This window comes from Varroa destructor, unplaced genomic scaffold (assembly GCF_002443255.2).
Source record: "Varroa destructor unplaced genomic scaffold, Vdes_3.0 BEIS01000004.1, whole genome shotgun sequence".
NCBI lineage: Eukaryota > Metazoa > Arthropoda > Arachnida > Mesostigmata > Varroidae > Varroa > Varroa destructor.
Genome location: NW_019211457.1, coordinates 27,389,507 through 27,417,071, shown reverse-complemented (window position 1 = coordinate 27,417,071; position 27,565 = coordinate 27,389,507). Strand labels below are relative to the sequence as shown.

Here is a 27,565-nt window from a genome sequence, read left to right as displayed (position 1 = left end):
TACGGCAGCACTTAGTGGTAGGCAAATACAAAATATGACAACTTGTCAATAACTATTTCGGATACACAAAACAACACTGGCATCGTCGCTTTGAACGCTTGTAAGCGTAAACAAATGTTCCTTATAATCGAGCAGCAGGGCGGATGGAAAGTAACTGTCGAGCAAAAGCTCCGAACTGATGGAAGGTACAGAATGGGCGATCCCAACGGCCGCTTGAAGCTTCGGACACTTAAGCAATTGAAAGCGCAAGGAAGACGCGTCGTCAGCGCATATCCAGGATCTGACGCCAAAGAAATCAACGGCACGAACTCGCTTTGAGAAGCGAAGTTAGAAGGAACAAATCAATACCTGGACAGTGAACATGATGGCCAAAACAACGCGAATATTAGCTCTATTCACCCATCGCATAGAACTGGTGACGACAAACCGGAGCAATAATCCAAGAGGAGCTTTGAGTGATTTCTATGCCAGAGACGGCCGACTTGTCACAATGGGCCATACATCGAATTGAGCTGAGTTAATTGAATCGTACCACCGCGACCAGCGTCGCCAGGGTCACTACCGAAATCAATTTAAAAAAAAAAAACTGTAAAACCTTGTCGCTATTGTTTCCCTATCTATTTAGTATTGACAGTGTACACGCAATTGTTATTACAACTAATGCAACATGTACGTGATGCTTATTGACAGCAACTTCTATAGGAATAGAGCAGACGAAAATCGAAAACGTAATCATGGTTTCCGATTGATTGTTTATAGACGAAGAGAGGATGCTTTGATGGCCCTGGTTACGACAGAGGTGGCAATAAGAAGCGAAAGAGGCGGCCTTGGAGCGCCTAGAGGTCCAAGGAGCTATGTAGCTCCTATAGACCCTCTTAATCGAATCGGTTCAGCGACCGGTAAGTGGAATGCATGCAGAATCGGTGTGGAGTATGCGGAAGGCAGGGTATTCTTTGGAAAATCGCGCAGGTAGGAAAACGTAACGGTTACGGTGGAAATGTGTAAGATAAGACCGACTGAAGAATACGAGAATCTGAGCGGACTGCTGAACTGTGAACTTTTCTGAGGTTAGACATGCATGCGAACCTTTTACGTAGGGTACATCGGTAAAGTCGGCGATAATGAAAATAATGTATCCGTCAAGGGTTTCAATCTGATCAAATATATAAAAAAGAAAAAGTCCTCGTGGTGTTGAAATACCTGTATGGATTATGCAGGAAACAACGAAAGATTATTCAGTTGTTAATCTAACAAAATAGAAAAAAATAATGATTGTCTACCTTTTTTTTATTTTATTTTATAACACTATAGCACTATCGATACTGGAAATGTCCTTGACTAAGTTAAGACGTAAAGAGCTGGAGTGATTTCTTGTTAAGCATATGGGGCCTTTAAAGGACAATAGCACCCTTGATAGGTTCTTAACAATAATATGCATTTCAACAGCTTGCCTTCTAGTCGTAGGCCACATTGATTTCATTCGAAAATCACAGCCCATCTTGTTCATTGTGGAAATAGTCCTGGAATAAAAACGAAAGGATCTGATTTAAATTCGACGCCAAGTTAGCGTTCTAGCCATATTGGGGCGCTCTATTCAAATGATATGACACGACATTTCTAAACGGTACCGGGTCGTTCGAAGTTTGCTTTACGATCTTTTTTCGGCATTTAAAATTTTCGTTACATTTACTATACGTTAAGATAATAATATTTTCACGATCGTGAAGCTGCATTTCGTGTAAAGGCAGAACGACTCCAACCAATATCGGAGCCTTTCGGTCTAGATTTTCAATCTGTTTATCGGTCAGTATAACAATTAATAACGTTTGGAAAAAATCAATATGCTTAATATATCCGATGGTAAAAGGGCAATCCACTTATAATCACACTTCATTACCGTCCAGCTAGTAGCATATCCAACTGCAATTTATACAGTCGTCCCATCTTGTAACGTGTCCGCATTCCAAATACTGATTCGGGTTTACACGGAATTTGACTTCCCAATCAGATTTAACGTTCTAACGAGACCAGCATCGACTTGTTTCCTTTGCTTACCCGTGAAGTTATCGGTAGTCCGTCTATGCCCAGTGACGTATCCAGCCAACGTTAAACTGCAAATGTCCTCTTTCAGGGATAACGGTAGGATCTCTCCGTCGGTTTATGTCTTTCGGCAGTTTGACATTATACAGTCATGTCCGGAAGCCATTGCATAGCTAAGTCATGCACCGTATTAGTGGTCAGCGGTCGTCGCAGTTGACACAATTGAATCAGATCGGTGCAGCTTTGAAGACACGACGAGGCAGAAAGCGCTATTACTAGACAAGACTGTCTAAACATATTTGTTCAGTATGTCCATTTTAACGTTCGCTTTTTTTCGGGCGACCCAGATGGGCCTCAGAGATGTGCCACTGACGAGCCCGGTCCAGTACTATGATGGGAATAAATCAAGCATTAAGTGTGCCTCATAGTGAACCTGCTGTATAGGCGAAGTGAATATTATATTGATACGGAATTAAGCGGCAGTGCACCCCTAATCAGCATGATACCGTTGTTCTGTCGAGAGATACCAGTTGTTACCAATAGTTAACGATAGCTGGCACTGACTTGTCGTTTTGGATTGTTAGCGCGGTAGCAGAGAGTTTTTTTGTCGCCAATCACGGGTTTTGGTTTGGTTCTGTTTTTGTCGTATACACGTTCGTGGCGAGGACCGACATATCTTTGCATTGGTACTGGTACGTCAGAAAATGCTAACGGCCATCAGCGATATTGGCTGGACTAAATCGAGGAAAAGTATGAGATGATCCAGGAGCTATTGTGTGATTAGCTTTTTCGTATACTCAGCACTCATCCATAAAGTGTCAGATGATTACATAACGTTGATATAGCAGTTTAGTTTGCTTGGGAGGGAATGCGCAGACCAAGATTTCAATTAGACAAGGAGGGCCGGAAGCAACATTGCCGCTCCCTGATTCGTGCCCGTGCCGCTGGTCAATGCGCGACCTACATTACGTGAAGAAGAGCGTAGAAAGCGACAGTTAGACGTTTGATCCCCTATGTTGACGTCGTCATCGTACGTTGTCGAAGATTAGTTACTTTTAAGAAGCCTTCCCAACAGAGATCCCACTGGTTACTTCTATCTGTCGCAGCAATTTGATCGTTGGATCTTTTTCAGTGTAGTTATTTTCGGTTAATTGTAGATCTTGTATCGGATAAGTAGTCATACGTTTCTGTACAACCTTTCGTTAATATTTTCGCCTTATCATAATAAAGTAGGACATTAATAGAAGCGATTCGTCGTCGCCGTACACCTGCGAAGAGGTTTTGCTTCAAAGTCGAGTGACTTCGTAACAATAAAGATACATATTCTAATGTGTCTTGCGACCGGCGTCTATATACTTATTGAAACTAGAATATCTATAATATAGAGCCGTGTCTTTTCTCGACAACTTTTGGAATAATAACTGACTTTTGTTCTGTTCAGCTAAAAACGACCCCGTCGTCGTTATCATTACCGCCATGTCTATTGCAGGTCATCGGTGTGTTACAAGAAGCGCCATGAACAGTTGGCCAGCATCTTACAATTAATCCAAATATTGATGCTGTCCATTCGTTGTTGTCAGGCTTTTTTCTATCTATTTTTTTTATTTGCTTTTTTTTTTTATACTTATTTCTGCTACTTGTTATCCTCGCTGGAGTAATTGCTTGTTATTCCCGTCTTGTTCGGTTTTCTGACGTTTGTTAGTAGCGGTTTCGCTTCTTACGTCTGAATGACGCCTAGCCGAAGCCTGCCAGGACGCCCGCAGCAAACGCTTCCCTATTCGATGGTTTCCGTTGGCGATTTTCATGATTTTGGTTGGGGTTCAATTAAGAAAGCGACGAAAGAAACGCTCAGTACGGCTATCACCAGCACTAGCGGTGGTCAAACAGCATACATAGTTCAGAAGATGCGGAAACGCAGATCATACCGTTATGAAGTTGTGGGTGGCAGGCCCGTAAATGACTCCGCTAATTATAGCGTTAGTGCCTTTTGACCAAACGTTGAAAAAACATTTTACAGGTGACTACAAGACATTCAGTCACTTCACTGGCAAGTTAACGTCGCTCGTCAAAGTAATCATGGTAAACATCGAGTCATACCGTTTACTACTTTCAAACAAATATCAGATTATAGAATTGGCCTTGCGCAGGACCTTCTGGTTTCTCTATAAAGACGATAATTCAGGACCAATTGATTTTTCCCCTATTTTTTTAATATGAATATGGCTTGTGCTAGAGATGCTTAAAATGCTTTCCACTTTATTTAAATTATAAACGTTTATCTATATTGCTGGACATATATCTCCATATCATAGAAGTATGCGATTGAACTTTTCAAATACCCTTCAGACCCAACAGCGATCCCTCACGATTTAAATGAAGTCCGAGTACACGGCAATTTATTCGTAGTATTGTTAATGTGATTACGATGCGGCTGTATGCGCAATTGTCTGCAACAATTGGGTACACTCTACGAATTGAATTTGCTAATAGAGAAAGGCTTTGTAAATTAAAGTTTCAAATATATCGGATTGCCTTATTTGTTCTAATTAAACATACTTTCCATTTACCTATATAGTTCCGTTCGTTTCGAACGGCTTATTCGATTTGTCGGACATTTCAGATCGGCTCAGGTTCGATTGTTAGATTGAGGGTACCTGAAGAAACGCCTTGAATATCACATTTAGCACTGTCGTTTCAGGAACCAGTACACGATCCAGGTGCGTTCGACGGCGACGTATACACAACGATATAGATAAGCAGGTTTTCCATGCGTTTCTACCGGCTTATAGGGGTTCCAGCCCATTTAAAGTTACTGAGCCGGCCGCATAATTCTGCGCCAGAGTAACACCGTCTGCGGCTGGTAGGACCACGTCAACCGAGCTGAGCTACGCTAATGTTAATGCTTTGTTGATAGTGTAACAGCTGTATGTGCCGCCGGTTATTCAACATAAGTTACCTCAACGTGTTAACCTCTCATTTGTCAATGAACTGGTAACATACCTTATTTTCGTCTCGTATTTTTTGCCGCATATCACTTAACGTTATGTTTTACCACGAGCGAGTTCCCCCTTCTTCCAGGGGTTTGATGATGCTTCTCTCGTGTTTTAATGATAGATTATATACTCATCGACATATTCTGTGAATAGGCGCATGAGGGTATTGGTGATCGTCGCTTGCGTCGTTTGTAATGAAATGCCCTCAACTCGATAGAACGTTACAGTTACGCCAATTACGAAAGCGTTACGAAATCTCTTGCTATTGTGATTATCGCCAGTGTTACTTGAGCTGGAAGTTCCCCTTCTTTATCATTTGCTTCTGGCGGCAGGCTCTGTAACCGCTATTGGGTTAACCTTAATAACTCTATAGCTGCCGTTGTTAACGGTCTTCAACCTCAACGGACCATGTTGGCATCGTTGAAACGAACATCAAAATAGTCTGTTCAAATGCCACGCTCCTCCAACCACGTTGAACTGCTATATCTGCTCTGAAGTTGTTTTTAAGGTATAGTGCTGGCTTCATATATGCGGCGGGTGAAAAAAGGCCGTAGGCAGCCAACAGGAAGACGGGGAAAAAGCCGACGGAGTCCTAGGCGCTACAGATGAAGCGACAAAATCTTTTCGTGATGGCAATCCTTGCCGCAGGCTGATGTCGCTACTGTTGTGGTTTTTCTGTCTCAGCCGTCGTCAGAACCGTTTGTAGTCATTGTAATATTAGTAATAGTTTCTTAGCTGTTGTAACGGCACTCAAACTTTCTTGGCTATTGCAAAGCCCTGTGGAAAAACGATTTTCCACTGGCTTCACCACCGCGGGCGCATCGCCATTTCACGGACTGATTCCTCCCAGGAGTGCGGCTGACACCAGCACGGCCTAGCTCGCCGCACAATGTCAGCCCCACATAGAATGCCGGGTGCCAGGCTGCCGCCGGTCGTGATCTATATAATTATTACGATAGTGATAGCAACAGCAGCTCTGGGGATCGCTTCTCCGCGTGATCATGGCTGAACGCAGCGCTGTTACAGATGGCAGTAACGCCTCGAGTTCCTACAAGACTTTTTTTATTCGGTCAATGACGATGATCCTTGTGACACGTCCGTCAAAGATTTTCTGGTCTTACAATAGAGGCTTTTCTCTAACGATTTCCCCATCAAAGCGCTTTAGTCAGCAATGTGTCACTTGCTTTCGATAACAAAGGCTTTCGGCATGCGAAGTCGTGCCTCTTCACTGTACACTAAATAAATGTAACGCTTTTGTAGTACTTTTGCTATTTATTATATAATGCTATAGTAAGTATCAGCTAATACAAGTACCAGTAATAAGTCGAAAATACAATATATTACAATACCCTAACACTTCGATGTGGCACGACGCTGTGCGTCTACTATCAGCCTGACTGAACGGATCATATAACACTAACATCAACGTGTAACATGTTTCTTTCAATCGCACCATTGTCAAAAACACTCCTGCCAAAAGTTGCTACGTAAGATGTACGTACTATACACGTGTAATGTACAATGTGTGTTTGACGTTTAGCACACAGCTCAGTCTAACCGTGTCCGTATGCCTGCGCACATGTTGGCCTCTCTGCCTATTGACTGGTCTTGAAGTTACAAAAAAGTCACGAGCAACTCAATCCCATTCAAAGTTACACTTAAACCTACCGCGCACTTCGTTAACATATGCTTGTTTGCATACGCCTCGCCACATGTCTACGGTGTCATCTCGACCCGTTAATGAATCTGAGAAGATAAGCGCCAGCTGCCAGTTGTCGCCTACCGTTTGTTACTGTAGCTCGAACTGGTTCTGTTTCTACTTGTCGCTAGTGTGAGGCACATTTTCGCGAATCTTCACGAACAGATGCGATCTGCTGGCGTCGAACATTCTCCAATACAAACGAACCGTAACACTGCTAATAGTGGCATCATTTGACCAATATTCACCAGAAGAACTACTAGCGTTGAAGGCAAATCTGGCAATAACAAGAAGTGTGCCATTGTGACACACGGAGTGCATCGACGAAGGCACGAAGCATTCAAGTATCAACACAGCCGCGGTAGTAGGAAGAGCTGGTTTGACGTTATCGAAATAGCAGCATCTAGCGACGGGTTGATCGAGGCCGCGTTCCACTGCAAAATCATATCTGTTGCTATATGATTACACATATGGGGCATATGTAGTGCTGCTCGAGTGAAGTCGTAGGTATTTCCATTGTCATGGAAATTCAATTACAAGGTGGGGAGTGCATAAATCGTGCCGGTCTTAGTACGTCGACGCTACAATTGGAGAAGAGGGAGAAATCGGCCTCTCAAAAAACTAGCCAAAATGGACGAAATGGATGGTGAAGCTACAAGTCGACGGTCAGTGGTACAGCGTTCAACAGAGTGTGAAGAAGGTTCTGTTGCTGCCGAAACTACGATTTCCTGATTACTTGAGGCCTGGACAATGGATTCGAGCCTTTGAGACAGCAAGTGTCTATGGCTTGTCCCCTATGCGTCTGTTCCAGATTGCCAGGTCCAGTTTGTCAGGTCCACGAGAGGCATACTTTACGGGGGAAATATTATGCGCAGGTTCAAGGAGATAATCAGGGTCTACACATGTTCATCCAGAAGAAACGACTCCTAAAGCATGTTGGACCGTCGTTTGAGTTCAAGGTGTTGAAGAACATTAGGGGATTGTGCTAATGTAAACTTCTTCTAAGTCAAATGCGAAGAGCAGCCAGATCCGGTACATTTGCATAGCACGACATAAAAGACCTGCGGTGGATAATAAAGCTGCTGCTAATGTCTATTATGGAGTAGGAAGTTCTCGAGGCGGCTGTTCCGACGGACCTTCGTCTGAACTCACATCATAATCATATCATATCATAATTGGACTTAACATGGGGACGAATTTTCCTGAGTACGTATTCATCAACAAGCTCCTAAGCTGAGTCAAAAGAATTCAATGCTCTTCTGGGTTGCGCAGGCCCAGGCTGAAACTGCAATAGTGCTCTGTCACTTCGCCGAGATGGGTGGACGCGCAGGCATTAAACTCTACAAAAGATGTCAAAGTTCTTCGGCGTTGGCGTTGGCTTACACTCTTAGGTAAGCAAATTAGTGGCTTATAAGAGGCCAAACGCATGTACACTAACGTCTGCTTCGATTTAAGGACGGTCGGTTACAAAGGGTGGCGAAGTACGTACGTGCGATGCTCAACAAAAATGGTTTAAGTAGAGGAAGATTTTCTTTGAGAAAACTGAGACAGTTCAGAAATACGGTGAACAATCGAGCAACGTCCCTACATCAAACCTTAGCTAGCTTCAAAGCGGGTGCTACCATAGGCCTGAGGTTTGGTACCTTAACTTTTAAGAGCTCAGAATGTGGATTATCCTAGAACATATATTGGAACGTATACGTGCGTAGCGCGGCCGAGTGTTGCATATTAAGTACTTCCATCGCTAACGAAGTATAGCGCGATTTATGTGAATCGCAGTTGTTCCGGTGTTAGTGTAGTTCGACACTATACACGATCATAATAAAGCTATCAGCAATTGATTTGCTAGTGGGTACTGTGTACCGGCTTCGCCCATTAGTCCAGCACACTGTTCCAAACATCTTAAGCTCAACCATAGTTTAATTACACAGTACTGGAACATCTAATATTTTCAACTGTTTCGTACGGTAAAAATCACCTGTTTTATCGACCTATCCATATTAAGAAAAAAAAGCATTTGTGTCTGTATCCTACATCTTGCTGAGCGTGAATTCATTTTCCATTGTGTGCTTGCTGATACATTCGGTGGGTGGTGAAATTCGCGCCAGCGTTTCAAAAATAACAGCCCATTTTAGCGGGAAGTCTTCGTTTAGTTGCCTCGGTAATTTTCTGTCGTTCAATCGTCTGCTTGGTCGGTCGAGTTGCGCATTGGCACCTATCGAAAAGGATCAGCTCAGTTGATTTTTGTTCTCATCCTGTGTAGCGCTTGTTTTCGCGAGCTTTATCGTTTGCGAAACGTTTTTTACGTTCTATTGGGAAGTTTTCAACGACTACTTACTACCGTGGAGTTGGCGCGCGCGTTCCAAAGCCTTTGTTTTAGAATGAAACCACTGTCGGCGATAGAAGAAGCTTGTCGGTTTCATCGTGTGTTGCCTTTCTCCAAATCTTCCACCCTGTTCTGTTTTCCCGCTCAGAGATACATTTAGGCCAGGCCAGAAGGACTTAAAGCACGAAAAAGGTGTGCAGGTCGCACTGACCAGAGAGTCTGGAAAGTCAGCTACCGCAAAAGAAGGATGTTACAGGAGCAGGTACGAAAAATGCGCCAAAAGCAGCAGTCGACAGAAGACGCGGCTCTGAGGGGCAACCGGATTAAAGTGTTCCCCGTGGCCGCCGCTGGTGCCGTCGATGAAGACGCACAATCGAATAATTGATTCTGTGGAAAGTGCTGAGCTGCCGGAGAAGTTGCCCCAGCGAACTAACGAGAAAACTGTGAAGAGAAGACAGATATCGGGCCGTAGAAAGAAAAAGCGAAACATTGCCAGAATACTGACAAAAGGATCTGGATCCAGAATCGCTTCAGCGCGCATTGGCGTGACTCCATATACGAGGCCTCCACGAGTGCGTTCTGCCATGGCCTTCTTTGCACCCCGGACTGCCTGCACACCGGTTTTTCTCGGTGCGTGAACGCTCCGTAAGGTATCAGCTAGCAAAGCAAGGACAGAAAAATAGCTGCTTGCTCAAGCAGAGACTCAGCTAGCGGACATGCAAATGCAGCTTGCGATTCTCACATGGTTGCGAAGACGCTAAATCAGAGTGTCTAGCGTTGCACAGATACAAGAACAGTCGCGAGAGACAGGTGAGTACTGTGTATTCGCCCAATGAAAATGCTTCCCTGCGTTGCTACTGTTACCTTTCCCGCTGCTACTGCTACTGCTACAGGGAAAGACAAATCAGGCAAATTGCTTTAACCTTCAGACATCTTCCGGCGCTTGGTTACTATATAGTTCCTTTCTCTTTCTTAATTGCAGTTGACTTCACCTCTCTACAAATGACCTGCCTAGCTCCTTCAAGAACTATCTCCCACGAGTCGTCGTCATTCAGTCAGTGCAGCTAGGCCATGGGAAAACGAAACGCCTTAGAGGAAAGCACATGAATTGGTGATAGAAAATTAAGAACTGACGTCGAACAAGCTTAATCAATGAAGTTCTACAGAACGGCAGCAATCACCGAAACCAAGCAAGCGGACAAGACATACGTTGAGAGTTCGGGCTTGAGGCCTCAGTTGAAATCGAGGATGGAACTGAAGCTCGTAGCGCATTACACCTATCGCAGCATCGGTGGCCCTTGTTGTAGTTCTTCTTGGTCGCAGTGCTCGAAATCTATCAGCGTTTCCATTTTCACCGCGCAATAGCGTTAAAGCGTCCCAAAAAGTGCGAAAAAACGTCAATAAAAACAGTGAGAAAATTTCGCCCCGGCTCGTCTGCCTCCAGGAACCATGACCACAACGCTGAGACCCAACACTAGCGCTCCGGTGGTGCGTTACTCAGAACCGGCTATAGCTGTGAGTATGTGCGAGTATGAGTAGTGGATGGCAAGTCAGCGAACTGCTGACAACGCTGTTAATCGTTAAGATCAGCAGAAGCGTCACTAGAACACAAGGGAAAATTAAAAGCTGCAAAAAACGAAGCTTGTTTAGGAAGCCTATATGACAGGCGGTCCATCACATCTGTGACTATGTACAACTGCTATTCAAGCTGGAATCGGAGTTAACATACGGTTCGTCTACCTGTGAAATTAGTGTTTTTTTTTTTCCTTCAGATTGACGCTTAAATGCGATTATTGAGATGATCTGCTGCTTATTATAGACTAAGGATATGAAGAAATAAAAAATGTTAAAATACGTCGCAGTATATTTAAATTTCACCGTCAATTTTAGAAGGTCGTTGTTTTCATTGACGGTGTTTGTTCACTGTCAAATTCAACGTGTGCAGCATTGTATTCTAATATAATAGTAGATGTTTATAGATTCCATAAAAATGCCAGGTGCTAAACAATTGGAACAAGTCTCGTGTAACGTTACGAGACGGTGAGACGCGGTTGTTTTCGAAGACGATGAAATCGGGGGATTGCCGAACTGCAAAAGTTTGTAACTACGAAAGCTGAAAGTGTCAGCTTACCTTCCGGTAAACAACTGAGGCCTTTGATCTCAACGTGTATGAACGGGGTGAAGTAAAAATAAGATTCATGTAGTTCTCTTCAGGCGTGTGCATACAACGGTACCGCATGTACAGTGAATGATGTACACGTCCGTAAAATTACGAGTTTTAAATCTGAAGAGCCGATTGAGAAATATTGAACTATATTCTTTTTCACTCTCCAAATACTACATGTCTTTGGTGGGTACCTTTCCATGTACAACAGTGTTTACGCCAGATTCCTTACCTCAACCCTCGGTTTAGTAGGCAAACGCATTATCATTGTACCATAACATTTCGCCTACGCCTAAAGGCCGCGGTTTTTATTAGCACGATTTTTATTCTCCATTGAAACGCACGTATACGTTTATCTTTCACTACAGAAGATCGCGGAGACCTTGTTGGATCAGTTCAATTATTGCAACAGCGAACTTTGTTTGCCTACACATTTGTTTCCGGCCATCTTGTCGATAGCATCGGTATTGCAAAACTTCAGCGGCACTATAGACATGTCATATTATGATATCTCATGAGCAAAGATGCTCTCTGTTTCGTAACATACAAGTCTCTTCGAAGATGTTGATCGCGTAACCTATTTCGTTGCCTCTTCCTAATAGAAAGCTCTACCAAGCAGCCTACTATTCGTTTAGCTTACTTTAATAGAAGCATGTACATAATATTGAATTTTGACAAAATATGTATTGTCTATGAATATGTGTAGTCGTAATGACTAGAAGACAGTATCCGGCGATGGCCGGCTGGCAGCTTTACGTAACAGCTAACGAACGAATTAACATTGCGACCTATTTATTGTCCAGCCACGTTTTTCGCAAATAAGTTTTTGCGTAAATTTTCTATCCAGGTGCTGGGAATGTTAGCTAAACATTAACGTCCAATTTGAAACTATATCATAAACTTGTTTGCTGATGCAACATGGTGGCGCCTTTACTTCTATCAGGCTTTCGACGCACGAGTTTGGTAGTCATAACCAAACATAAATAGTTCGATAATGAGATAAAGGTAGAAATTTAATTCCTCAAAGCTGAACTTAGTCAGCGTAGACTGTAGTAGAGCGATACAGGCATCAAGACTTAAGCTGTCGAGAACTCAGCGGGCACAAACATATGCCCACTGCAATCTAGAGACTGCGATCCACAAGAAATCCGTCCATTGTGAGATTTCCCCGTTGTTTTCCAGATAACAAATATCTCATTTCAATTACGGCGGTTGAATAATGGTTTGATATCATAATTATTGAATTTTACTTAGTTACCCGTCTTAGATCTCGTCTAATGAAATGGAACTCTTCAAGCGCGCTAAACTCTTTGCACCGTGAGACCGTTGCCATGAGCTCCTAATAGGTTTACATATCCCTATCAGCCCAAAACATATCATAACTAATTTCATTTTAACATTGTGTATGTGCAATATTTTATCCTATGTAACCGTATGGATTGTATGCGTCTCACTTTGATTTGAGTTTTACGTTCGGTATCGTAGTTAAGGCTGGCTTTCAGCACGAAACGAACTGTGTCTATGCTCGGATTCGAACCTAGGCCCAACATATCCCTATGACTAGCAAGCAAATATGTTACCCACTAAGCTACCACGAAAATGGGTTGCGTCAGATAACCTCAAGTTAAGGTTCACAATAGCAGCTCATTGAGATTTCCGCTTTATTCTTAAGGGTCTCACAAAATTGCTATTGAGAGGCCTCCCCCCCTCGCCCCCAAGGATTCGCAAGTCGTATCTAACGCTATGCTAACGAAACGTTGTATTATACGCCACTAATTTACTTGCTTGTAATTTTTGAGATTAAGTCAACCTATACTTGCCATATTAGTGGAGATCGCTTCCCTGCCTTATTTAGCGTGTGCTGTAAGATCACAAACTTCGGGCAGTTCTACTAAATGCAATTTTTTGGGGACGCTGATTACCAGCAGCCGCCAGCAAAAAGTGGGTCAAATAAAAAAAAATCCTGAGCCTTTTTCCCGCTTTAGCTTCGCTGTTCGTGTTCACTACTTGTCTTTTGTCGTCATCCATGGCCTGATCTTCATCTATTCTTGTCTCACTGTTTCGGTGTCGAAATCAAAACGTACTTTCCCGTTGAGTGGGCGAAGAAACCAGCAGAAACCTGATGCTGATACAAGTTGATGACGCAATTGCCTTTGAATCATAAATAGCTTTAAATGGATTTCCTTTTATCTCCACTTCTAAACGCCGTTGCGATGACAAAGTAAAAGAGAAGGAAAAAAATTGTCTTACGGAAGCGTAGATCCAGCGGAAGGACCAGTCGGTGAAAGGTAAAGGGAATCCTTAAAATGCAAAGGAGGAAGACTCAAGATCGAGGATATTGGACGACCTTACCGTAAATCAGCACACGCATACACCTGCTTACTTCTCTATCGTAGCTGAAACCAAAACCCGGACAAAGTCCCGCAATGCGCGAGAAACACTCCGTATACGTTCAGAAGTGGGAACTATTGGCAAGAGATACATAGTGTCTTAGCTATCAAGGCGAGAACCATATGGTCACGGCTATAACCATACGCAGCTATACTAAAAGCATAGTTACCGCGTGAAAATCTCCAATGACTGGACGAACATTGTAAAATTGTGTGTGCAGTTTCATTTTCTTCGTTCCATTTTTCAGGGCCAAAAAAGTGGGAATGTAGAACCGTCCATCGGTTGTGCTACTGCAGCAGCGTTCGCCTGTCCTTGGCCGACGAACCAGGCTCTGTATTACTTATTAATCAGCAGTCTATTCGGTCGACTGATTAGAGAGGTGAAACTGGGATCTCGAGTGTGACATGCAACATCGAGTAGACGGTGGACCTGCTGCGATATTTCCGAAGCCGAAATTGCTCGTCATGCAAGAACGCTAATTGGAAGCGTCGATGATGAAAATCAGGTCATAAACGTCTTGTTATGACCAGCAATATCTACCCACTATAGGTGGGAGGAGAGTTTGTCCACGAGTCATTCCTGGCATTTGTCCAGATCTCGGGCGACAGATCTCTCCGCGTTGACGTCGGTGAAATATGGATACTGTAAGCGAACGTAAGAAACGATTTATCTCGAACCGTTGCTAGCTGTCGACATTTCGGTTTCTGCCTTACTGAAAACGATGAAATATGGTCCAGGATTTTTGGCTACTGATGCATATAGGTGTATAGACTGGGATATGGCTGCGTCCGGTTCCTCATACCACTCTTCCATTTTCATCTCACTTTCAACCTGAGCTTTATCGTCGTCCGCAGGAACTTCTTGTTGTGAAGTCACTGATAGATACCCTTTACATCCCACACACTGCAATAGTTCTCCGACGTTATACGGTCTTTCATGCGATCCATATAATATCTATCATGAAAGATTCTGTACAAAAAAAGACCTTCAATGATGACAAATTAAGCACTCCACAAACGTACAACTTAGTATTCTATAAACAGTGACTAAATATAGTTACAGTGTAAAAAGGTACTGTTTAATCGGAGGTAAGCAATTGTTCATTGTGGTACCGGAAGTACGCCAGTAATCATTTGTTTGCGTACCTCCGTTACGACCCTCGACAAAGTCAACGTGCCAGTTGATGCTGCTGCTATATCTTAACGAAACGCTACATGATCATAGAGGCTAGGTATGGCGTTAGGTGATTCTTTGTTGCTATATACAGTGGATGAACTGTAAGGTTTTACTGGTCGATCGACGACTAAGCCGAACGAGTTAACTGACGGGGGCGGATTAATGTAACGGGAAGGTGAACCAGCGATATTTTTGACTAGATCCTAGTCTTGCTGCTTCGCTTGCTTTCATCCCGCGCAAAATGGCCGTTACGTACTAAGCACGGTGCATATCAGCTATAAAGACACACATTTCTCCGATGGCAGTAGAAAAGATTTCTGTATTGTTCAAACTTTTTAAAAACAAATCTCGTAATTTTCATACGCGGAACATAAGGTTCTTAATTAAATACCGCACTGCGTAATTCAATACCGTTCTACTGATTTATTTCGAGAGCCTAACATTAGACCAATCGAGGGCATATTGGTATAATAAGTTCTCCATCGTATTCCGGTGTTCTAATCTGCTTTTGTCTCTGCTGTTCCAGGCGTGCCCATGAGCACCATCTGAAATATTCTAGCACCAACATTTACAGTATTTTTGGGCCTGCGACTGCCTTCCTGGATAAATATTATCAGAAAAGTCCCAGCTGACAGCAGTAGCGCTAAGTAGTTATCGTAAGCGCTCGTATCTCTGTAACAAGTAATTCCAAGTAATTAGAATAGACAACGCCGCCCTTGACCAATTGAAATCCCCATAATTTCGTAAGAAAGGGGAGAGGAAAAACAAGAAAGCGTTAGAGAATAACTGCGTGTTATGGAATAGGGTGGGCCGAGTTGGGTCTAACATCTTAATGGCGCACCCGCAAATCCTGCTGGTGCTGACTTGGTGTGCGGCAATAAGCAGCGGTTGGGGTTAAGTTCCTGTCTGGTTCTATTCTTCCTCTACCCTTCGTAGTTCAAGTGCGTTTGCTATAGAAGATGCTACTGTGGAAATAGCGGCTGGCGCTCTGTTAGGCATCGCCACTGGAGTTCGCTACACATCCAAGTTCTAATGGCAGGTCGGCCACGCCCGCTAAGTTGCTTTGTTCATACTGAAAACGCGCGTTAGTAGTAAGGGACGTTTAACAGAGAGAGTACAGGATGAAAATAGAGAGCAAACCATGGCGTAAATTAAATTGCCAGCTATCTGCATTGAATTGTTGGTAGGGAACGTAGTACACGAATATACGATTCAATGCTGTTCGTAGCAAGTGGGCTGGTCGCTAGATGCAAATCGAGCGGGCAGTACGAAGTCAAAGGGAGTTTGCCTCGTCAGGTTGACTAGAAGTCAAGGCCCGAGACTCAAGGCCAGCAGCTCAGGGCCTCGGGCTATCGGGGCCAAGCCGATCGCATTTGAGATCCAGAGCCGCGCCAGGTAGTGCACTTACCTGGGAAACCTATTCAGCTGATCGAATGCACATGTAGGCAGTAATTTCAATAGAATTAGTAGTAGAATCAGTTGTTCAACCTTTGAAAACAATTTTCCCACTCTGCCGCATAATAGAGGGGTCTGTTCGAAATTGTTCAAAATCATCTTGATGGCTCAGAGGTTCGAACAAAAACCAAAACAATGGGACATTGTAGTGAACTCGTGCGACCTAATCCTGTACAAGCTTATGTTAACTGCTTGCCAGCATGAACGAGCGACCTCGATATCTCTCTAACGGCAAATAGGCGTTGTCGATGTTGGCAGCGTCCGAGGACAACCCCTACGGAAGACACGTCGAATAGTCAACGACATAACGCTGAGTTAGCGATCATTAATGCTCAAAATATAGGTGGAGTCCATTTTGGCTATCGTAGTCGATGGCGCTTATGGCACGCTACCGTCTCCATGTTAACTGGGTAGGATACGTTTGCCTGCATTGCCGCACTTTTCACTGTCGTTGGTGCGTCTACGGCACTGTCCAGGAGCGTAGCTTTAATTTTGTAAATCATAATCTGTGTCTTGACCGTTGTTAATCGACGTAACCGAAACTGTGATGTTTACATACATATAGGCGTTTCTTGGAAATTGTTGAATCTTCCTTCGGAACGCACAGATGCTTTTATGTATGGCGCATCGATCGTTCTACCCTTTAGCAAAGTTACTATTTATCAAGTTTGTAAAAAGCTCAAAATCAGTAACTCACTTAGCGTACGTGTGCTAGCACAAACTCTTTATAGAATTAAAATCACCTTGTCAGACAGACTAAACAAACCAGCGTAAGTGGTGCAACAGCTCATTTCTGCTAGAGTTGCATAAGGTAAGTTTAACTTCGATTCGCCTTGGCCTCGTCCCACTGTTTTTACTGCGAAGATCGATGGTTTATTGATCAGACGCCGGCTCTATTTTGAAACTGTCATTCCCACTTGGTAAGCTCTTGAATGGGGATGGGAAATCGGCATGGCTAAAGTATAGCCCGCGATTTCACCGCATGTCCATTGTGAGCGCGAATGCTCAGCGCCATTTACCGCCGTAACTCTTTCGCCATTTATACGTGACTAGGTTTCAAGGGAGGGCTTAACACTAATTTATGAGACTTCGGATCACCTTTTTTGATAGGGCCATTTACACGCTCCAATAAGACGGAGTCACGTTTTATTCCTGCAGTTTAATGGTCGATAGCTAACGTCACACTAACATAAAGGCCACCTCACTAGCGGGAGATTAACAAAGGTCCTCAATGCTGCCTCTCTTGTCGCCTCAAAAGAACAACTGCATCGGAGAGTGGCATCGGCAGACACCGCCGCGACCTGAGCGGCTATGGCCAGTAACATGCTGGAAATGCAGGATAAGACGCAAGGGACTACCGTGCAGAAATATTTTAAGGCTTGAATACACTAGCAAACGCTATAGTAGCCGAAGCAGAAGTGACGCTGATCTTTCGAAGTTGACACCAAACAGAACCATGTCGTCTGTCTCTTTGAACGACCATTCGGTTCTGACAGCCTGAGGGCATCAACTCGTAAACCTCAAACGTCGAGTGTAAACAAGGGAAGTGTCGATCTGAAGCTTGAGTTATAAGCTCTTGCTCCTTCTCGTTCTAGCATAATGGGGTAGAGCAGAGTTCGGCAAGAGAAGCCGGAAAACGCACTTGCTTTAGAGTTTCGAGATAAACGAGGGAGACGTTAATTTTACCGAAGAGTGGAGGAATGGCGAAGCTATTTGGACGGCTTCGTAGCTTTTCCATAAGTAAAAATAGAACAAAGTAAGTACAAAACTCGGAAGTATTGGTCAGAAAGGAAGACACTGGTGCCCACAAGTACAATCGTTCGCTACATGTGGGCTGACACAGTCACAGCACAGGTGCATGAATACGTAGAAAATAAAGATAGCGAGACAGAGAATGCCGGGGGTGAATCTAGGAAGATTTGATTTTTTAGTGAGGTACTCATTCCTATCCTCATCTGCCACCATTCAAATGCTCGAGTAACGCTAGGTCGGTCGCTGCTGCGAAGCTTTTACCTCCTCTCCTTTGTTCCACTATGCTTAAGCGAAGCGACAAATACAGATTCGACAGTTGCCACCATGAGTATTCATATGCCAGTGGAGGCTGCTAAATACACAGTCGCTACCAGCATCCCGGCGACAGATATCCAGTACCTATGAATTTTTCGTGTCGACGGAACACGTTTCCCCGACGTCTATACCCGAGCTATTCAGCTATACCAGATTATCCCCTAAACCATTCTACTAGTAAAGACGAAACGTCTTCCTCGCTTCGATGAGTTGGTTTAAGGGCTGCGAACTACAACTACCACTGTCTTTCTCCCTCTCTCTTTTATGTATATATACACTTTGTGTGTATAATAATCTAACACAATTACATGTAAACTATTCGTTCGTTACGTGAACCAACGTATGGCAGGTTAGTGTCATATACCGCTCTTAGTCGACACCGTCTACTGCCATATGCTGTGAAACACTGACCATTCGTTCTACCTATATACAGTTTCGCTGAGGGCCACTCAGCCTAGGATAGTCTTGATGGTGGTAAGATGAATACTGCGCTGGCCAGGTTATCTTCTTCGCTCGGTCGGACGCGCAACAGCGGGAGCGACAGTTCATCAGCCACAAAGATTTAAATGTTGCCATTTAAGCGGAAGCAGGAAAACCCATCATGTCCAGGGTGGACGAAGGGCCTTACCAGCAGCGCGACCTTGCCACTTGAGATTCTGGAAGCATTGACTTTTGCAGTAACCTGACGTTTTCCATCCTGCATAAACTAATGGCGTCGACTGAATATCGTTGCATCACTACAGAGGTCTCGCTATGTTTCGTTTTCATTTTCTCTGTCAGAGCGGTGTCGGAAGCAAACGGTGGGTCCTAGTAGGGACACGCACATACGGCAAGCAACCCATTTTCAAGCATGTTCTTCCTATCGATGAAAAATGCATTTCGCGGTGGTTCAGACGCCATAGAGATGCTCATACCATCCATAGAGAACTGTGACACGCCGGATAAGGCTCGTTGGATAGGATTTGATCTACTGACGATATCATATCTTTGTCTGATCCGTGTACCTAAAGCTATATGTATAAGAACACGAGGATAAAAAGCAAAGCATTCGTTTCAAAAGCTATTCGGCCGTCTATATATAAACATGTATGGACTGCTTCGTGCCTTCAAAGTCCACTATGATTTTCAATGCGATTTCAATCGACATAAGAGCACTACCTATGTAGCAGCTTACGTTACAGGGCAAGTACGGAATATCGGTTATGGTCAGTTCAGGGTAAAACCGATCGCAGTTGTCAATTGTAACAGACGTTTCCGGCAATTAGTTAAAGTTATGTCTTGTATCGACTGATGTGCCTTGTTAATGTATGGCGCAGGAGACCGCGACGCATCGTGTGCCTTAGGCGATAGTCAATACATAGGCAAAGGTCGGTCTCACAATCTATCGATAATATGCCAGGCGTATCTGAGTTACGACTTGCTCAGTGGACTGTGTACAGGTATAAACTAAGCTTTCAGAGAAAGAGTGATCAGGCGACAGGTCGGATTTATCCGGAATTCGACTCAGCAGCTCGCAAAACAGCTGCATTAAATACGTGTACAATTTTTTTCGTCGACGATTCCTCCTTGTTGTATCGACCAGCAGTAGTTAATTTTCATTCCTGATCGTTCTTCCGTATCGTATTATAATTCAATTGTCGTGCCATTACCTAGCCGCTGCCGTCACGGCATGCCATTAAGGGCTACTCATATTAGAGTAGCTTCTATACAAGTCAGGGTCGTCGCCATTATGGAAAGATGGGGTAAATCATTCGCTAATAAGCTGTGTTGCTAAGGTAAACCTTTGTCGCAAACAGTCCGATTTTGTTGCGCGATCTACGAAAAGATCATACGCAACCGGAACGACTAATACAGAACGTTTGTATCGGCGCGCTTGCTTCCGGAACTGACATTGAAGTTCTTCCACCACATCGTATATGCTTGTGTTGTTAGGTGAAATGTGGCCGCAGCGCTGACTTACGCTGAACGTTAAGGGGGCAAGGTTATAGCGCTTTATCGTTGACGTGGTTTTTTTGCATTCATATATGAACTTATAATTGTGAAGAGCTGCCGCTGTACAATCATTATTATCGTCATTTGCTATTGTAATTCTTGACGCGATAATGATAGACGCTTCCGTTGTCATCAAAGTATTGTTTGGAGTCCCTTTAAAAATCATAAGTCATTAATTCACCTAATATTCTTCACCATCTTCGGTTTTGAAAAATAAAGTATATGGCTGAGCCGCTCTGGATACGAAATGCCGCCATCCTTATCGTTTTTATTGTTTACTTCTCATGCAACTGTCGACCTGCCCCAGCGGCTGCGCTTTTATCGAGCAAGTCATGAAAGTGGACAGTTAATGATGGGTATAACCTTATAGCTTATCTATATACCCACCTCACCGTAGTGTCGGCGGTACGAAATCGATCTTCGTTGCATTCGCTCTGCGCCCGGTTTTATCCCTTTGCCCCACTCCAGCTAGCTGTGAGGGCATAAAAGCTCTATTCACAATCCTTTTTCCTCATTGACCGGAGCTCCATTGCCTGGTATATAGTTCGCAAGCTAAAAATGCGAACGACGCTTCTTCAGAACGCTTCTATGGCCCCTAGCATGCCCATAGTAACAGCCGTAAAATAGAAACGCTTTTTTTTCATCTGCAGTCCCTTTGAATGAAGCAGAAACTCCGTATTGTACGTAGGTGCTCAAAAAACCAACGAATACAGCACACTGTAGCGGGTCGCACCTCTACGATAGGCACGCGCACGTCGTTGTTTACGGTACGTTCTTTTTGGGAATAAGTCACCTATTACATCTAGGCGCGACCTGCTCTTTATTTACGATTAAACAGAAACAATACAATCAAAGTGAAACTAAAAGAAAATGTCGTACCACCTTCGAGTTCCCTCACCATAGATCTTACAACTCTCCGTTGACCTTGCTATTATTACCAGCTTCGATGTCCTTAAGTTGTTATTAACTTTTCAAGATACTGCCTGAACTCCATGCAACCTTGGGTGATTGCTTAATTCCACTAAACTGTCAAAATCGTTCTATCTTCATTGAAGTATGTATATACATGACTATGACAGAGATACATCATGTACTCTGAAACTATCCAGAAAGAGTTGTTCCACTCTGTATTTATTATCATTTTATTTCGACTCCTTCTTGTCCTTTTTGAATCGGACCGCATTTGCTTCGAACAAAAGTGATTAAGCTGTTCCGTCTTCATGCCGTAACAACGTGCCTCTAAGCGTCTGCAACGTCAGCTGGAGTCAAGAGGATGCACTAGAATCGGGAATAGCACCATTAGTCGTAATGGCAGTCGTAACTCCAATGAAACGCTGTTTCTGTAACGCGATTTATGTATTTATCAGCTTACTGGCTTAATGGGCTATCACCAGCAAGCATAACCGTACACGCACATACGAACGTATAGAAACCATTCTATTTATGGTAATCGTGCCTGCCTCGTGAGCAAGCTCACCTTAGGCCCATGGAAGCCGTATGGCTGCAGTGAATTCATTGGCTCAATAGCTCTTCCGCTGCTACTCATAGCTGCGTCGCTGGCATAGGTCCTCGGCCATGGCGCTTCCCGTTGCAAAACGGACCGGTCACTAGTGGAACCCCATTGTACTGCAGCTGTACTCTTGCGACAGCCAGCCCGGGGGCAGGTAATACGCGGCAAGGGTGGCATTAGTAACAGTAATGCCGCTACAGGAAAGACTGCTGCCAAGAGACAAAGGCGTGCTAGATAGTACCAAGAAAGGACGGACTTGTTGAATGACGAAAACGAACTCAAGGAATAAATCGAACCGAATCGAGTACAGACAGCAGCGTCGGCGCCAAAAGCTCGCCGACCTTGTTCATCACATGGAGCAGTCGCACAGCCGACAGATCATCTAAAAAAGCAACTGGTATCGTGGAGTGCAACTAGCGCGCTGGCAAAACACAGACGAGAAGGTAACGCTCAACAATGCCGACATCGCCGCGCTGAGCTGGTTACAAAGCAAACGTTTGTGACTGCTTTTCTCCACACTGTGGAAGTTAACCTAAGAGGACTGGCAATACGACTGGTAACGGTGAAGCCGGCAGTAGCCACCACGGAGGCAGTTGCCCGAAGGATCCAGCGTGACAGACAAAAGATGGACTAAGAGGACTCTACCTAGCCAATGTCGTCAATAGGACACTGCGATTGACAGGCAGCCAAGAATCGTTCGCTAGTGATCGTAGTTAGCCTGGTATCACTCGCAGTGGCCAATGGCGTAGTAAGTACTAGACATACGCTTGTAAACAGGACTCGATATCTCGGAAACTCTTAATCTTTCACCAATAGACGTTCTATCGTAAATGAAGCTGCTACTGTTTCGCATGCGCTTCCACGCTAACCGAGTACTCTTAGATAATTAAACAGCAGAAATCAACATAACCATATGCATTGATACACAATATTATGCCAACTCTGCTGAATGACTAGCAGGTTCAAAACGCAACAAAGGTGTCTGTAAAATGTGCATTTCAGGTTGGCCTTTCCTGTACATTTACTCGTCCTCCTGCAGTAGCCTGTTACCGGAATTACAGGATACGGAAGCCTTACAGTTAATTCGAGCGCGTGACCTTCGACTCGCATCGAGTAGGTTGAAATGAAAAAGAAGCCGGCCTTATTGTCAGAGAAGCGGACAAGATAGACGCTAGAAGGCAGGCGGAAACAATATACATTAGAAGATATAAGTATAAATTGCTGTATACGAAAACGATCGGGTCGTGCATAAAAGTGCGGGCACGCATAGACACGATATTTTAATCTAAGCCGTCCTTTTTTTACCGTTCCATTACGTCCTGTAGTGCATCAGGCTACATAGGCCGACTGAACTGTAATTGCCTTGGACGGTTCTCAAACTGATTCCGTAATACGATTCGTTGGGAACTTTATGCTAACAACTGCAAAAAAACATTTATTCAAAATTAGAGTGTCTGTATGTGTTTTGCGGTAATTTCCGTGCTTCGTTAGTGTTGAAGTTTTGTTCGTTCACGTACTATTCCCTTATATATGAGGACGGTTACAAATGGGCCATTCTTTAAAGTTTCAATCTATGTGACGAAGCCTTTGTCGGAGGACGGTATCAATGGCGATCAATAATAACAGTAATCCAGTTGATTACTGCTTCGATTCGAGATCAGTCGGTCGTTGGCTATTTGGATTGAATAGGTACCCCATTGACAGTTTATCCATTTGCTGAGTTATTGATTTCAAGTGTCTGTTGTCCTGATGTCGCCTATAAATTTCATATGGTATATATGCCAACGATACGGAGCTTGTTGTGTAGCTTGGCGAAGTAATTCATTTTTAGGACTTAGGATTTATTTTAGAACTTGATATTAGGACGCTTATATCGCATCCAACTCAGCGTTCGCTCTTGATAGAACTACATGAATTAGGTTACTCTCGCTAAACCAAGGATACCAGCAAGACTTTCCCTGGGACGCTGCGACGGGCCTGCATTAAACAGTCCACCACTACGCCCCTCCTTAGCGCTTATCGAACGCGCAAATTTGTTACGTTTACGACAATTTGTTGCTATGTCCAGCTGCAAATGTTGGTTTTATGAATTCTAACCTAATTATATATTCATTCGATCGCACAATTATAATATTCGGGTTAAATAATTAAGTACGTATTTTCTTCACTAAACAAGTTACTTGGGTCAGAGTTCTGGCTAGTCGTACACGAAAGTGGTCGATCAATTGTCGACAGCTTGACACACACATTAAACATGAGCCAGTTGGTTGTCTGTGGTTCTTAAAAATGCCTAAATGGAAATAAAATGTGTCCCTGTGGGAGTAGTATCTATTATTTGAAGGCATTTTTTATCCGGAAACAGTCCCATTATGACTGTCGATAGCTCGAACAATACTTTTTCGTGATATAATCAAGTTAGACTTCTGTTTCTTTTTTCCCGACAGTCCGGCTGAATTTTGGCCACTTGGTCCACACTCTAGCACGTCGCATTTATATTTCTCTTACGTTCATCAGGTAAGCCTGCTTTGTTTCAGAGTCCGGGTTATTTCTCTATGGAGGTGCACGCCATTGTCTAGCGAATCGCCTACGCTGGCAGCTCGATTCAATATGAACATCAAACGTATCCCCAGATCTACGTGACTCATTCTAGAAGTCCTGCAAAATAGCAGCTGTTACCGCACACGTTTAGTCGGTACCAATAATGGTAATAAATGTAGATGTGATAATAACAGTCGTGTTCATTGACTTGGCGCCGTTCGAACAATAACACTGAGTTAATTTAGTATCGGTAGCGTTTACTATAAAAATATACATGGACGATAATATCCACCTAATCTTTAAACATTACAAAAAACCTGTCGTATTATGGCAGAATACGTAATCGGATCAAATGGTAAACAGTAAATACAAGTGCTGTTGGGTTGTCTCTAGGTGGTCCGGACTTGTCGGCATCGGGCTTGCTGTACAAGATTCCCTTAACGCAATACTTTTTAGTTAGGATAGTGGATTGTACATGAGCTTTCATTTTGTTCCCTTAACAATTAGTGAACTGTCGAACCAACCGGAGCTGGTAGTCGGTCCTAGCACCTAAAGGACGAATTTAAATCTATTGTGGCGCAATCATGTTTTTTTAACTACTGGTTGTATGGCTCTGATCTACTCGACTCTTGCTTTTTGATGGTGTACAGTTTACCTGTCTTGACGTGGAGGGGGTGGTCCCAGGACGTTTTCGCGTGGGTAGGGACTTCGCCAGCTCTGTAAATGGGCAACTAGACAGTGTTATGTTATGGCTGTCTCCTGATTGTCCCACACAGGCTGGTAGGTACGAGCGTCTTCGTCATTAAGCCGTGCTGGCAATATGACACTAACTAGTATGGTCTTTCTTTTTTTTCCCAGCAACCTTTTCCCGCCCTGTGGTCGCTGTTATCGGGCCTGATTTCTCACGCAAACATTACAAGGCTAGATAGCCTCACACGGATGTTATTAGCGGCAATAGCAGCTATTGCAGTAGTGCACGATAGGTTCTTTCGTTATTTATCTCAGTCTTACGTAATCTTGTAGGTGATATGGTCAAGTCAAGCTAAGTTAGACGCCAACTTTTGTCAACTTCACAAACATCGCTCAAAAATTCTACTGTGTACGCACCATTCGCACCGCCTCCGTCGCGACTTCGTTATCTTTACAAACAGTTTCGTGGTATCATGCTCGAATTCATTCCTCTCATTGCACGGTACGGGCACAAAGACGAAAGTAGTCTGTTCAATATACGTTTACTCGTCGTTTATTTATGTTTGCCGTTATTTCGAGACCCTCTCCCTTCTCTTTTTTCAATCACTGTGACCACTTGCGCTATCTGCGCGATTTTCCCTTCGTTTCCGTTTGCTACAGCGACCCTCGTGAGTTCCACTCGTTTGTACATTGAACACGTACCGTGATCGATCGATCGATCACGGCATACTACACGGCATACGCAGTGACGGCTTGATTTGCGTTGTAGTTTCAACAGCTAATTATTGGTACTGGTATTCTTGATAGTATTATACAATGTTGGTACAATTTGACGTTTTTAATTACAGCGGTACCAGTGGCAACAACAACAACAACGACAACAGCAGCAGTAAATCTAGATGATTGTTACGGGTTGTATGGGCCAGCGTATGATAACGTAGCTTTGAAGAGAATAGAAATCAATGCAATGAATGTTCCGGTGCCACAATTGATCAACTATGTTAACACTACGATGAATGCTTCGGAAGATGATGCTGCCTACGGATGAAGTTCTGCTAGCAGGTTATTCACAGATTACGTTTGGCCCTTTCTAAGTAACGTCCTACGCTACTTGAAAACAAACAACCGTGTCAGCAGCGTCTACATTCGTCGGCATTCAAAGCAGCTTGCGCGAACGCGAACGAAGCACGTTATAGTCGTACGGTCCATCATTAGCTGTACACGCGCCCAGATGGGCACAGATGCACACAGCTGCACATATACACACAAGGTGGAGCACGCCGTCACACGACTTTTGCTACAATTGCACGCCCGTACAATACTGTCAGTACAGCAGGTTCGTTGAACGACGCCTTCCGGTAGTTGTAGCAGGCGACGTTGAGCGTGCGCGTCCCTTTTCCGCGGGTGGCCAAACGCTGGGCTGCATTTCGTCAAAAGCGGATGCGTCAGGATTCCACGACCAGGACAGACATCATTACTACCTTTGCCGTCCTATCACTGTCGCAGTCCTCGGCGTTCCCACTCCCTTTGCTTGCCTCTTTCCTTCTCTCCCTCTTCCGCTGTGTCTACCGATTAGCTAACCGTTATCTGTCCTACCTGCTCGCTGTCTGCTGCTATAGCGACTGGCCCATCCGTCCTGGCCGTGTCTCGCTCGCCGACTAGCTGGCCATCAAACACTGTATGCGCTCGGTGCTTTTTTCTCATCGTCACAGTGGCTAGTGTTGTTGGCGACGGCCAGAGCCAAGCATTCCCCGGGGAGCGCGCGGTCTGCTCCTCTCAGCCGCTTCGACGCGGGTGGGCGAGAGTTTCTGTTGCTGGTACGGTCGTCGCAACTAACAGCAGCAGCAGCAGCAGCGGTCACCTACTATAAGCGCCACCGCCACTTACCCATCCGGCTGGGAAAGGGAAACATCGCAAAAGTAAAGCATTGTATGCCGTACCTCAAGCACGACCGCCGACGCCGCCGATGGACAGTGAGGGAGGCGAGCGGGTGAGGGAGACGTACTTCCACACACGAGGAGGAGAAGAAGACGAACAAAACATAGGACACGACAGGGAGGGAGCCTTGCTGCTGTCGTGAACAGGCTCAGCGGCGCCAACAAAAACAGCGGCCGCAAACGCGGCAGCAGCAAAAAGAGAAAGATACTTACACAATTAGGTGACTCATTTAGAGCAAATGAACCTCGGCTCGCTTCAAACAGCCCAGTACTGAGAACCGGGCCCCGCTACGGAATTGACGGCCACGCGCGAGGCGTTTGGTTTCGCTGGGCCGACCACAGTCTTCGGTCCCCTAGCGAAGCTCTTCGCTCTCTCTCTTTCCGTGTAATTTTCCGCGTTTCGTTATAGCGCCTTTGCGCGAATAACATTTGCTCGACCGTAACGTTGCCGCTCACGTGCTTCAGTTGTTGTTACTAATCATCATTGACAGAACGTCCGTGAAAAGTATCGATCTTGTGGATAACACAGGTGCAAGGAGGGCGGTAGTAGCAACAGCTTCGTCGCTTCAGCTATCCCAAACGACAGC

The 27,565-nt window shown here is 44.3% G+C and overlaps 1 protein-coding gene and 3 long non-coding RNA genes across 10 annotated transcripts in view; 2 read left to right on the top strand and 2 right to left on the bottom strand.

The window, feature by feature from the left end:
• LOC111248753 (extracellular serine/threonine protein CG31145) overlaps positions 1 to 27,565 on the bottom strand; it is a 129,464-nt gene that overhangs the window by 64,612 nt on the left and 37,287 nt on the right. The window contains exons 1-2 of one of the 7 annotated variants that reach the window (XM_086988985.1): positions 25,007 to 26,725; positions 1,452 to 1,520 (exon numbers count right to left, since the gene is read on the bottom strand). The exons of 2 other annotated variants lie outside the window; for them this stretch is intronic. The gene's annotated coding sequence lies outside the window, so the exon portion shown is untranslated. Of the gene's footprint in view, positions 1 to 1,451; positions 1,521 to 25,006; positions 26,746 to 27,565 lie in introns of those variants that run through there. 4 more of the 7 variants (XM_086988986.1, XM_086988988.1, XM_022801626.2 and 1 more) reach the window with 4 other exon arrangements.
• LOC147756032 (uncharacterized) lies at positions 6,274 to 10,924 on the top strand. Its single transcript, XR_015327641.1, has 2 exons — positions 6,274 to 9,868; positions 10,041 to 10,924. It is a non-coding gene; the product is annotated as an uncharacterized LOC147756032 (long non-coding RNA).
• Positions 15,190 to 27,565, bottom strand: part of LOC147756030 (uncharacterized) — a 34,837-nt gene continuing 22,461 nt past the window's right edge. Inside the window, exon 4 of the long non-coding RNA XR_015327638.1 lies at positions 15,190 to 15,461. This is a non-coding gene — a long non-coding RNA (uncharacterized LOC147756030). The remainder of the gene's footprint in view (positions 15,462 to 27,565) is intronic.
• LOC147756031 (uncharacterized) lies at positions 18,819 to 24,533 on the top strand. Its single transcript, XR_015327643.1, has 3 exons — positions 18,819 to 22,561; positions 22,816 to 22,926; positions 24,348 to 24,533. It is a non-coding gene; the product is annotated as an uncharacterized LOC147756031 (long non-coding RNA).